This window comes from Nelumbo lutea, chromosome 8, assembly GCF_056320005.1.
Source record: "Nelumbo lutea isolate HS-2025 chromosome 8, American lotus-T2T, whole genome shotgun sequence".
Taxonomy (NCBI): Eukaryota; Viridiplantae; Streptophyta; class Magnoliopsida; order Proteales; family Nelumbonaceae; genus Nelumbo; species Nelumbo lutea.
The window spans coordinates 52,172,929-52,186,472 of NC_142691.1; the positions used below are offsets into that span (position 1 = coordinate 52,172,929).

A 13,544-nucleotide genomic window follows, 5' to 3' on the forward strand; every position below is an offset into this window, starting at 1 on the left:
ACCGAGTCGCCTCTTCGGCATGGAAAACCTAAGACCTAGTCACTTCGGCATGAGCAACCTAAGACCTAGTCCCTATAGTGCCTGTTCACTTCGGCGTACATTAAGATTGGGTTATTCCTACTCAAACCTAGCTCGTCTAATCGGAACTTCGGGAGTAATCCATACTTAGAAAAATTTTCGCACAACAAAGATTTTCAAAACTACTGCATTGTATTAATGAAAAAGAGTTCGAAGTACATGCAGAAAAAAAAGGTTACATCTACTTAACCAAGCTCAGAGGCTCGGGACGTCATATATATACAAGAGGTCCACTAAAAGAGGCACGATTTAGTCTTGATGGGGCTCCTCGTCCCCCCCCCCCCCTTCAGTATGCTCGGCTTCCTTGGTCAGGTCAACCTCCATGGATGTGTTCACAATGAAAACCTCATTGGCTACTACGTCAGAGTTCCCCGACCTATCTTCAGCTTCCAGATCTACTTCGTCATCATCATCAACCTCGTTGGAGTATGGGTCCTCACCTGCCGCCTAAATTACAGTCTCAGTCGTGAGCCCGATCGTTGTGAGTGGTGGAAGGTCAAGCTGGGGAAATTCACGCCTTGCTAGCCAATGGAAGACCTTGAAACCCTTGTAGAAGGCCGAGGTAGCTGTCCCACTCACAAAGTTATCGAACTTCGGAGAGGCCTTGTAAATTGAACAACGTGAGCACTAGCTTTCTTCAACTCCTGAGAGAAGATAGCCTCACACTCAGAAAGGAGAGCCTTCATCTCCTCAACTTCCTTTTTCATCTCACGGTTACACTCCTCCTTCCACTTCACTTTTGCCTCCCACTTCGACCCCTGCTCCACCACCTTTAATGCCTTGGACTGGCACTTCGCTGCTTTTGACTTAGCAACCAACACCTTGGCCTCTAAAACCTTCGCCTTCGACTCTGAAACTTGCAATAGCTCCATCTGACGGTTAGACTACTCCACTAGCGAGTGAATCATCGAATTCGTCTGCAAGGGAGTCATACCAATTAGTAAAAGCATGAAAAGCATAAAAGACAGAGAAGTATAGTTAGAAGAATACCACCGCTAGATGACCCCATGCAATGGCAGTGAGCTTGGAGCGTGGCATCCCCTCATACTTCGACACCTCAGTAGGAAAGATGACTTCCTTGCTCTTGTTGATGGCAATCCTGGCATCAAAGATGCTTTGGCCCTCCTTAGGGGTTGCATAAAAAACGGCGGCCTCGGGTTGAATAGGCTGGGGCATTAACTCCTGGGCCACCTCGGGCTCTCGAGCTGGCGACGTGGCTCCTTGGTCATCCTCGACTAGGTCGATGATAGGCGCATCTTTTTTCCTACTCAGGGTTGCAAGTGCGATGTGACTGGTGACGAGCTCGATGGCTTGGGGTTCAATTCGCGACACCTTCCTCTTCTTCCTCCTCTTCATGTTGGTAAAAAGCTTGGAGACAGGGATACCTGTCAAGATACCTACAATAGACACAGACTTAGCAAAAATTCGATGAAAAAGAAACATGTCTAAGTTTTTGGAACCAAAGTGAAGACCTACTCGAACTCAGCCCCGCACTAATTAATTTCTCCTTAGTTAGGAGGGTCTCCAGCTCAAAGTTGAGCCTCTCCCAGTCATGAATTTGCTTCTTCATGTCTTTGTCAAGCTTGATGCTGGGGTCACCAATGGCCGTTCTCTAGAGTGTAGGAAACAACCATCCCCCAACTATAGTAATAATGAAATAATGCCTCTTCCAGGCCAGGACCTTATTGGAAAAACCAGGCAGGATTTTGTATCTAGGGCGGGGAGTTAGGTAGTAACTTTGGGGCTCAGAAGAAGGAAGACTAGCTGAATTTTTCTTAATAGAGTAGATCGAGCTAAATGTGTCCATGGACAAGGGTCAACCGAAGTGATGAAACAAGGAAATTGTGCCTATTATGGAGCGAACTGAGTTTGGGTGGAGTTGACCTATGGTGATGTTAAAGAACTTGAGGATTTCTACAATGAATGGGTGAAGGGGGAAGCGCAATCTAGTAGTAAGTTGCTCCTCGAATACGATGAGCTCGTTGGGTTCAGGATCCCAAGGGTATTTTTCCATCGAAATAATCCAGATGTGGTCCTCGAGAAATTTGTAGTGCCGAGCTAGGGTTTGGAGCCTCTTAGTAGTCATCACCAAAGGACCGAAGCAATCCGGTCCTGGCTTCTGAGAACCATGGGAGGTTGACCCCTCCTTCTCAGAGACTTCTCAGTCTTTTGATGGGGAGTCCTCTTTAGACAGGTTAAGTTCAGCGCTATGTGCCGAAGTGCCCACCTCGGCAGAACCAGACTCTACCATCTGGCCCGAGGAGTCCACCTCGGCCCCAGTTGGCTCACCACTAACATCTAACAAGCTAGTAAAGAAAACACTCGACATCGCAATCAAAAGGAAACAAGTAGAAACGAAGAAGGCTTACCTAGGCTGAAGAGAAAGGAAGATGACTTCAAAGAACAAGAGCAGGTGACACCGACCTAGAAGCAGGCATGTGAGCTCAAAACACTGATGCACAATTCATGATGAAGAAAATGGGGACCCCATGGCCCCTATTTATAGCTATTGTGGGCTGTTTTGGATGGACAAGATCGATGTGAAACAACGGCCCCTGTGAAAACCGATTGAACTCCTATCAAAGCCGAAATCAGTTGAGTGCATGTTTTGAAGTCCATTGGGTTAATAATCTACGTGACGTCCGCATGTTCCGAGTACGCGATCTGGTTTCTTGGTCGAACCGAAGGGATTGCTAAGATCAAACTGCCAAACCGGCTGAAGCCAAATCCACCTCAACTCGACGTTAACTGCTCGCACCAGGTCGTGACCCGTGAGCGAGGAGCGGGGGGCAATTGATGAGGGGTGATTTGGTCCGACCTAATCAACAGAGAACACGTGGATGTAGTCCACCAGCAGGACATTGACTTAGCACCACGATCACGTTGGAAACTTTAGTTACTTCGGAGTCCCAGCCACCTCGGATGACACCAAGCTCCAAGCACCTCGAGTGATAAGACTAATCAAGTGACACATAACAGATCCCTAGGAGCTTGCCAACTGTCTCCAAACCATTCGGGATTATGCCACGTGAACGTTAGGTTTAACTTCATCCCGTCTGAATCATAGGGAAACGGTAATCCATATCAATTAGCACGTTTATCGCATTCCCGAGTGAAACAGACCCCTATGGCTTAGGCCGAAGATCCTGGGAACGTTTTGTGAGACCCACGGCAGCCCAACTATATAAGGGCATCAATCCCCAAGACTTATTTACACGCGATTACTTGCTCACTAGCCTATTGGCATACAAACTTCCAGCTCGCATAACTCAGTACTAACTTAAGCATCAAAGTGACCTCGCCAGATTAGCCACCCCGGGTTCTCTGGTCCTCTATCTTGCAGCTAGGTCCAGCTCGCTATGCGACTAAAGTCCAAGTCATCTTCCAGCTAGGAGCTTCCAGATCCCACACAATCAGTTATCAATTAATTAATTAGTTGCTTAATTTTAAATTATATTTTAATTTTTTAAAACAACCAAGCCTAAATATCCAACCCGACCTTGCCCAAACTTGGACCAACCCTTTGGATCTTAGAGTGCATAAGTGTTGCCATGTGTCCTTTAATTTGCTTCTCATCCAGCTAATCGCAACCCTTGATCCTCCTTTAACTTCTAAATTGTACAAATTAATACTTTTTTTTTTAGATTTTTAGAACTCGAAGGATTGTTAATTTGTAGCTATACAAATATGTCTTTGATAACTCATTAGATTTATGCATTGTGCATCTAATAGGGAAAGACACCTTGTAGAACAGTGAACCTGTCACGGGTACGGTTTTGACTCGCTATTATGACGACCCGAGGAACGTATGGTCCACGATCATCACCGGGACCTGTACCCCTCACAGGCTACAGTTCACCAGCAACAAGATTCATTCAGCATGTGACCATGGCATGACCTCTTGCCCCCAAGTGTTATGCCCTAGGCATCCTCAGCACTAGTAGGAAGCAGGGCAGGGGGCAAGGACTCCTTTCGCCCATGACTGTCACGAACACCAAAGCCAGAGTCTAGGCCTCCGGACAATAGGAGCTATGTGGCATCCCTCCAGGAAAGGAGTGAAGATCAGGTCGACACCATAGCACACAATGCCAAGATCACCTCCAATGAGCCGAGGCCGAAGCCCTAATCAAATAGGCCCAACGGTGCCTCCCAACACAGGCAATCACTCTTTTTGAACGAAGTCGAGGTCCTCAACTCAGATCTCCACCACAACCTTAAGAGTGGGGGGCAAATGATGTAGGCACACCTGGCCCAGACCAATGAGACGATAGCGCGTGTGCGACAATAGCATTCAGAGCGGACCCAATCAGGGTGCACACAAAGTAGAGCTCAGCAAGGAACCTGGAACCAATAGTGCAAGCACACTTGGCGGCCCCAATGACCGCATCTCTCATGTACGGGCTACATCCCAACCGTCTGATCTCACCTACCTCCAAGCGGACTCAAGTATAAATAGGAGGCAATCCCCTCAAGGTAAATATCTGCAATCTAGAACTAAGACACAAGAACTTTGAGAACACTTCAATTTCCTTGTGGCATCGTCTAAGTGTCCTCAACTCAGGGCTTGTCCACCTTGACCTAAACAAGAACTAACTTGTTTACTTGGAGAGTGTTTTGTAAGTTGGAGATAGACTCCTATTTGGAGTGAGATTCTAAGTGTGATAGGACTGGATTGAGATTAGTTTGATGGGGAACTAATCTCAATTAGTGATAAGAATTGTTAGAGTCCTAGTCACCTCTGGATGAAGGTTATAAAAACCACATAGTGGTTTTGGACCCATCACTGTTGGCCTCAAGATTTAGAGACCAATGAACTCAAAGAGCTAAAAAGGGAAGCACAACACAGGCATTCAACAATAATGACCGATCTCAGAGTGTAATGCAAATAGGTAAGTATATCTGAATCTGATTTGTTTCAAGTTCATCAATTGAATGATCTTAAAATCTTGCAGCTTTAAATGACAAACCTGAGCTTCACAACAATTTCAGAAAATGCTTTCCATGAGTAAATCTATAGAAACTGTCTTGACATTTGTTGGGTCCCGTTTCTCTACACTCATTGGCTTCTGATATTTGTCTTGTTTCTCTGCAGATGTTTATTGGGAAAAACAAAACTCAGAAATAGACATCTTCATAACGTTAAGCTCTCGCAAAGCCTATAGTTCTTTTGCAATACTACATCTGATGTTGGTTCTCCTCCATAAAGAAATTAAAGCCACAAACCTGAAAATCAAGAACAAAGAAATCATTAAAATAAATCACAAAAGAAACCCTATAGTTCTTTTACTAGATATTCTTTGTGGGTGGGATCGTGGGTTTCCCAAAAGAAATTACAGACGCTTCGTGCACCCCTCACAGACCTGAAAATCAAGAACAAAGATTTTCGATCTTACTTTCCCTTGATAATCACCTCTCAATAAGATGCACGACGGAGATGATGGAACCAGATGCACAACGGATAAGATGGAGAAGAGAGATGCCAAGAAAGAGAGAAAGATAGAAAGCGAGACGTAGACAGAGAAGTAACGGCAACGGTGAAGAGTTACTGCCATGGGAGCAGTTCCAAGATGGAGAAGAGAGACGTTAATGAGAATGCTTTTACACCGATGGAGTGACGAAGAGATTTTTACGTCAATATTTATAGATGTATTTTTTACATCGGTTCTCGATGTAAAAATCTGTCGAAGAGGTTATTTACATTGATATCCGTTGTTACTTTACACCCCATCCAAACGACTGTAAAACCAGACCGGAGTGTAAAATAACAACAAACCGAGATTTAAACGGCTTCCAAACGCAGCCTAAGGACGTATGTCCTTCGTTGGAGGGATGTAAATGGCAGCAAAGAAGATCCCATGTACTTGGATCTTCAACAAATTTTCTTCTCCAGCTTTTTGGTCGACTCTGATTTAGTTTTTGTCGTTTGTTCGTTTTCCTCTACAAATTATTTATTTAGTGAAACTTTAAGCAATTCCAGATTAATTTGTTTTGTATTGACTGCTTATTTAACTTGGTGAAAATAGGCCAGATAAGACACAATGAGCTCACACGTACTGATTAGCAATGTTGCATGACAGTGTTGCATCTTGTATATGTGAAACCTAAAAATTTGTGAAGTTAATGGAAGGGTCTTGAGCCCTTTGTTAGTAAGTAATTTTTTTTTTTTGTTTTTAATTATTATCACCTTAGGTTGAGTTTGGAGGGAGTACAAATGCAAATATGTAGAGTGCAAAACCTTATATTTTGTATGTATTTATGTTGTACATATTTGTATTTGTACTCTTTCCAAACTGAGCCTTACAGGTTTTATCAAAAACATCAGAAAAGACGGTGGTGCAAATGTGAAGCTCAAGGCATCAGAGATTTCAAGGGCATCAGAGATTGTAAAAATGCTAACAATTAAAATAAAATCTTAGGTAAATATCTTAAATTATCCCTACTGTTCACGAAATTCACAAACTATATCTTTACTATTTAGATATTGTCTTGTGGTACCCTTAAGTTTTCTGATAATTGACATTTCCGTTAAGTGCTAATGGAAGAAACTGAAATGTCGAATTTATTCTCCATTATTCTTCAAATTTCATCCCCCATTTCACCGTCCGCCTCTATTCTCTCTCCATTCTCAGATCTCCTCCTCTGCCTCTAGTCTCTCTCTCCTTATTTCTCCATTCTCATACCTCCCCTTTGCCTCTGAAATTATTATGGTGATCCTTGTGGATCGAGTGGCAATGTATAATCCCTAGATGTCGGATAGTCTAAGGACTTTAAAGATCAACCTCACAGGTTTAGCGGATCGTGGGTGATGATAAAACAGGGGCGACAACTACCGGCAAAGGGTACCTCCCTCTCTTTCTCTCTTCCTCCCTTTTGTTCTCTCTCTCTCCCCCAGGGGAACAAAGAGAGAAAGAAAGGGAGGGAGCCCTTCGTCCATGGCTGCCGTGCAACTATGCCGAGAGGGAGAGAAAATGAAAGGCTCATCACAAGCATAGCCATCACAGGCAACGGCAGCCACCGGCCAAGGGGAGGAAGAGAACAATGAAATGCATGATCTCATAACCTTTTATCTGAAAAATACCCTAGTACTATTCATCATCATCATCCTTTTTTGAACAAGAAGTAGAGCAGTGGCTACGTAGATCATCTCTCTCTGTCTCCCCCCTCCACAATTGACCAAACCTGCAAGTGAACCGGGAAAACATCTCCACTGTCCTTGTGGGCATCGCCATCACCACCCTTTTGTTCATCCCATTTCCTCTCATAGACAACTACCCGATGCTTGAGATGTATTTCTATTGGAAAATAGTAAAGAGAGCAAATGGAACTTATCGGTAATCACTTTCCTTTGCCAAAGTTGCAGTGATTTGAAATTGTTGCAGGAAATCGAAACTGGAAATTGCATGAAGATGGAGGGCTGAGTCGTACCACTTGGTCACTCTCCTTAAAACCATATTTTCCCTCTACGGTGTAGCCTGGTGATTGCAAACCAGTCGCCAAGATAAAACAACCCACAGGCCACTAGTAGGCGTGCACTCGCTTACCAGACCTTTGCGAACCACTAAAGAATGATGCTCAGATTTCTCAGAGAAAAGAAAGTCAAAAATGTTGTGTCTCCTAGACTGGGTCGGCCAGCACTCATTTTATTGATTTTTCTTAGACCCGAATGGACACAGATGTGTCCTTTCAGACAGGAGCCTCTTGAGAACAGTGCACATGTTCGATGAGGCACAAGGAGGAAGAAGAGAGACGAAAAAAAAAAGAAAATAGTTTATTTAAAAATTAAATTTGAATTTGAAGAAACACGTTTTAAAATTAAAAAGGTGTAATTCGGATAAAACAAATTATTCAGTGCATCGCGCGTACACATACACGTGCACCCACGCCCACACCCACGCCCCGACCTAGCTCGGCTCGGCTCGGCTCGGCGCATGCGCGTGAAAAGCACCCCCATCATGAGTGTTTTCGAGAGTCAGCCCTAGATCTCTCTTAGAAGCGGCTATACTTCACACTCACTTAGGTCAGTTATTAGTGTGCATTGCTCACACTATTCCTAACTGATTAAGTGTCTCATGCTCAACCTCCTCAATCTATAGTGAGCACTATCTTACCTCAGCATCTGAAATGGGACACAAATGATAGTGCTTTCCCAAGTCATCTAGCGACTCATTTTTACCCATCAACCTAATTCTAGGGATCTCTTTTCACATAGGTTGGGTGTCCATCACTAATGACTTCGTAACAGGCTTTAGGCCCGTTCCTACCAATGTCTCATAAACCACCTTAGAAGTTTGTGGTTTGGTTAACGAATTTGCGAGGTTCTTTTCAGACCTTACAAAATCCAAAGCGATCGTACCTTCGCTAAGGTATTGTCTTACCAGGTTATGTCTTAAGTGGATGTTCCTTCTTTACCATTGTACATTTGGTTCTTGGCCCTAGCTATTGCTGCTTAGTATCACAATGGAGAGATATGGATGGAACCAGCCACGGCCAAAGTGGTATGTCTGCTAGCAAGTTCCTTAATCACTCTGCCTCAGACCCTACCAATTCTAGTGCAATGAACTCAGCCTCCATTGTTGAACTTGTATTGCACGTATGCTTTACCGATTTCCATGATACTACTTCTCCACCTAGAGTAAATACATATTCACTAGTGAAAGTACTATCTTTTGAATCTAAAATCCAATTTGCATCAATAAAACCTTCTAAAACAAGAGGAAAACCCAAGTAATGTAATCCAAAGTTTATGGTTCCTTTTAAATATTTTAATAATCTTACTAAAGCTTCCCAATGTTCATTTCCGAGATTATGAGTATGTTAACTTAATTTTCCCACAACTATAACTATGTATGGTCTTGTACAGTTCATTAAGTAGAATACAGATCCAATTATACTTGCATACTTTTTTTGTGAAACAAGTTCTCCTACATGTTTCTTTAAATGAATACTATAGTCAAAAGATGTTTTAATCGGTTTATAGTCATAGTGTCTAAATTTCCTAAGAATACTTTCTACATAATGTGATTGAGAGAGAATAAAGTTTCCTTGTTCTTTATGAATTTTAATCCCTAAGATTACATCAACCTCACCAAGTTCTTAGTATCAAATTTGGAAATTAGAAATTGTTTTGTTTCTTTTACTACCTCTAGACTAGTTCCTATTATTAGCATATCATCAACATATAGATAGATCATGACTCTTTTATTATTTTCAAATTTGTTATAGACACATCTATCAGAATCATTTCTGTTATATCCATTAGTTACTAACACATTATCAAATTTTTCATGCCGTTGTTTGAGAGCTTATTTTAAGCCATACAGAAACTTAATAAATTTATATTTTATTTTCTTGTCCTAGCATTGTGAAGCCTTCAGGTTGCCTAATGTAAATTTCTTCCTCTAATTCCCCATTTAAGAAAGCGATTTTCACATCCATTTGATGAACTATCAGTTTGTAAATGGATGCTATAGCAAACAAAACCCTAATTGTTGTTAATCTTACAACCGGGGAATAGGTGCCAAAGAAGTCTATACCTTTCTTTTGTCTGAACCCCTTAACAACTAACTTGGCCTTGAATTTATCTATTGTGCCATCTGGTTTTAGTTTTTCTTAAAAATCCACTTACAAACTAGTGCCTTCGTTTCAGGTGGGAGATCTACATGTTCTCAAGTGTGATTAGTGGCTAAGGAGTCTATTTCACTTTTTATGGCTTCTTTCTAAAATACTGCATCAGGTGAAGTTATAGCTTCTAGATAGGTTACTGGGCCCTTGTCTACTAGAAATGTGAACATTCCATCACCCAAATTTGTTTCACTTCTTTATCGTTTACTTCTCCTTAAGTTTGGGTCTTGCCTAAGTAAAGTACTAGTTTCTTGAGCATTCACTAGTTATCGATTTCTAACTTGGTTTTGGGAAGGTTCCCTATTTAATATTTCTTTCCTCTAAGGGAAGATATGCTCAAAGAACTCTACTCAAGACTCTATTATTGTATTACTTTTGATAACATTTTTAATTGTTTTAATTACAAGGAATTGATAAGCCGCACTGTTTTGTGCATAACCTATGAGCACACAATCACAGGTTTTTTGTCATAATTTATTTCTTTTAGGTTCAGGAATTCCAACCTTTGCTAGGTAGTCCTAAACCCTTAGATAGTCCAAACTAGGTTTTCTATTATGCCAAAGTTCAAAGTGGACTTGTCCTTTCTTCTTAGATGGTATTCTATTAAGTGACAAGCCGTTAGGATTGCTTCCCCCCACAAATCCAGAGGTGCACCTAAATTAATTAGCATTGCAATAATCATTTCTTTTAGTATTTTATTAAGTCTTTCTGCAACTTCATTAGATTCAAGTTGATAGGGAGCTGTGATTTCATGTATGATTCCATTTTTTTCAAAGAATTTTCTAATGGTTTGTCCATCATAATCAGTTCCTCTATCTGTTCTATGTCTTTTTCTTTTTTTTCCTAATTGATTTTCTACTTCAGTTTTGTAGTTTACAAAAGCTTGATTAGCCTCATCTTTTGATCTAAGTAGAACTACTTTTACATATCTAGAGAAGTCATCTGTAAATGTTATATAGTATATTTTTCCTCCTCTAGCTTCATGACATTTAAGGTCTCCTAGATCACTATGTATAAGTTGTAACAATTCAGCTTCTCTTTGTATACTTTTATGAGGTTTCTTAGTAAATTTTGCTTCTACACATACTTGGCATTTTTCATTTGTAAAATTAAAATGAACATTCAAAACTCCTAATTTACATAACGTTTTAAATAAGGAGCACTACGATATCCTAGTCTAACATGCCAAATATCAAAAGATTCAACAATATAAGCAAAAGAAGTAGTTTTATTCGTAATAATATCAGAGATGTTCAGTACAAATAATCCACTTGTATGTTTCAAATGTGAGTTTCAGTCCTATTTTGTTGAGGAGTACTCCCGATACCAAGTTCCATCGGATCTCTGGCACATGTAGTACATCATTCAGCATTAGGATTTTTCCTGAAGCCAATTTCAGGAGCACTTTTCCTTTGCTGATGACCTTCGAAGTTTGTGAGTTTCCCATGAAGGCTTGCTCTCCTTCAAATAGAGTTGTATACTCATAGAAGGAATTGCAGTCTCCATAGATGTACTTGGTAGCACCAGTGTCCAGTACCCACTCCTTCGGCTTATCAACTAAGTTTACCTCAGCTACCATTGTTGCGATAACAGCCTCAGTCAATTTGACTTTCGGTTTCCCAGAGTCCTTGTATTTTATACTGGTATTGAAATCATCCCATGTATGTGGCAATTTCTCTATGAGAGAACCTGCAATGAATTCATCTAGCAGTACCATGCTTTCTTTTGCTAGTCCCCCACAAGAACCTAGAACTCATCTATTTGAGCAGATACATCAATGTCTTCTTTCACAGTGAAGTGCAGGAAGTTGACAATTACATATTTCTTGTTTCCAGCATTATCTAGAGCATACTTAGTGTCCAAAGCATTCCAGATTTCATAGGCATAATTGTAGGAAGAATAAACATTGTATAGTTCATTGGACAAGCAGTTTAGGATATAATTGGTGCAAAGGTGGTCGGTTGTAATCCAATGTTCTGCAACAACAGAACGGGTTGGTTCCTCCATGTTTAATGGGTTTGGTTCAGTCAAAGCGAAAGCTACCCTAATTGTTCTAAGGCAAACAACAGGTGTTATCTCCAACGCTTGTAGTTGGTTCCATTAAAGGGTTCAATTTTAGAGAAATTAGGAACCATTGACAGTATTCGGTTCCTCATGAAGGAGTTAGCAGAGATAGGTTCCATAAATTCGGTTTTAAGAATGTTGGAAAATAGTAAAGAGAGCAAATGGAACTTATCGGAAATCGCTTTCCTTTGCTAAAGTTGTAGTGATTTGAAGTTGTTGCAGGAACTTGAAACTGGAAATTGTAGGAAGATGGAGGGTTGAGTCGTGCCACTTGGTCACTCTCCTTAAAATCGTATTTGCCCCCTACGGTGCATCTGGGTAACTGCAAACCGGTCACCAAGATAAAACAACCCACATGCCACTGGTAGGCGTGCACTCGCTTACCAGACCTCCGCAAACCACTGAAAATTGATGCTCAGATTTCTCAAAGAAAAGGTCGGAAAAAAAATGAAAATTATTTAAAAATTAAAATTGAATTTGAAGAGACACGTTTTAAAATTGAAGATGTGTAATTCAGATAAAACAAATTATTCAATCCATCACATGTACATGCACCCACGCCCCAACTTGACTTGATGCACGTGTGTGAAAAGCACTCCCAACCCACCCTCACATGCATGGAATATCTATAGTCCTCTCCTTCTATGGGTAGGGACCCATAGAATGAGCAAAACTACAAATATACTCTACTCTCACTTCTTTCCCAAGCAATGTGGGACAATGAATCATTCAAGGGAGAAAATGACAAAATTAAAAGAGGGAGGATAGAGATTTTTGTAAATTTAAATCTCCCTCCAACAATTTCCTGCTCACCACATTACCCTCAAGCACCCAAGCCACAGCCCTAGGACAACAAATCCATTCGGGAAGATCCCACCAAGCTTGAAAATAAAGGGCTTGAGAATTGGGGTAATTGGTGGGGAACTGGTTTTGTGGGTAGCCATCTGGTGGATCGTCTGAACAGGAGAGGAGACCGCGTGATCACCAACGAATCATGTTTACTGTGATCAGATAGCTATGGGTAACTCTAAAAATTTGATAAAAGAGGGGTCATTTAAGATTTAACAACAAGAACATTGTTGACATAACCTTTGGTAAGTCTAAAAATTCAAACAATGTTATGGGTCTTAGCGACCTAAAATCGAATCGTGCCATCTACTGATCCAAAAACTAATAAGATTACATCCATGCTAAGCAAGTAACGTCCTTAATTACTGTGATCAGAAAGTGAACCCATGATATGCTTTCCATAATTGTTGCTGGAAATGCTTTCAACATTAATGGCAACAATATATCTATATCTATATCTATATATATATATATATATTTCCAGCATAAAATGCATGGTCATCAGAATCTAGTGCGATTACATCAATTACAAAAGGGAAATCTATCCTCACAGGAAACGACACCAACACTACTTCCATTCTTATTGTTGACTATAGATAGCCTTCTCAAATCCTCTTCTGTTTCTGCTGCAACCTACCACCTGTGCAATATAAGTTAATTAAATCCGGTAAGACCGTCGTTGGTAAATGCAAGTTCTCTCCAAGAACCTTTAGTAGAGCTGTACTCTTGCTCGTGCATTATTACACTCGCAAAATAATTGTTTTCATTTTTTATTTTCCTTCAATCGTAGGGACTGGTTGAAAGGGTTTTTTACACTTTCGTTAAAGAGAAATCAAGGTTCAAAGTATCGTTACGTATTGGCCAATGTCATTTCGGGACCCTTCCAATATGCCCTTACAGTGGGTGTATTGGGGGTCTGACCGGTTCAGGGG

At 41.0% G+C, this 13,544-nt stretch overlaps 1 long non-coding RNA gene across 1 annotated transcript; it reads right to left on the reverse strand.

Moving 5' to 3' along the window:
* Positions 1–319: 319 nt before the first annotated feature.
* LOC148844171 (uncharacterized) lies at positions 320–5,671 on the reverse strand. The gene is made up of 4 exons (XR_016103841.1): positions 5,489–5,671; positions 5,046–5,301; positions 1,069–1,475; positions 320–995 (listed from the first exon to the last, which is right to left on the reverse strand). It is a non-coding gene; the product is annotated as an uncharacterized LOC148844171 (long non-coding RNA).
* Positions 5,672–13,544: the final 7,873 nt, after the last annotated feature.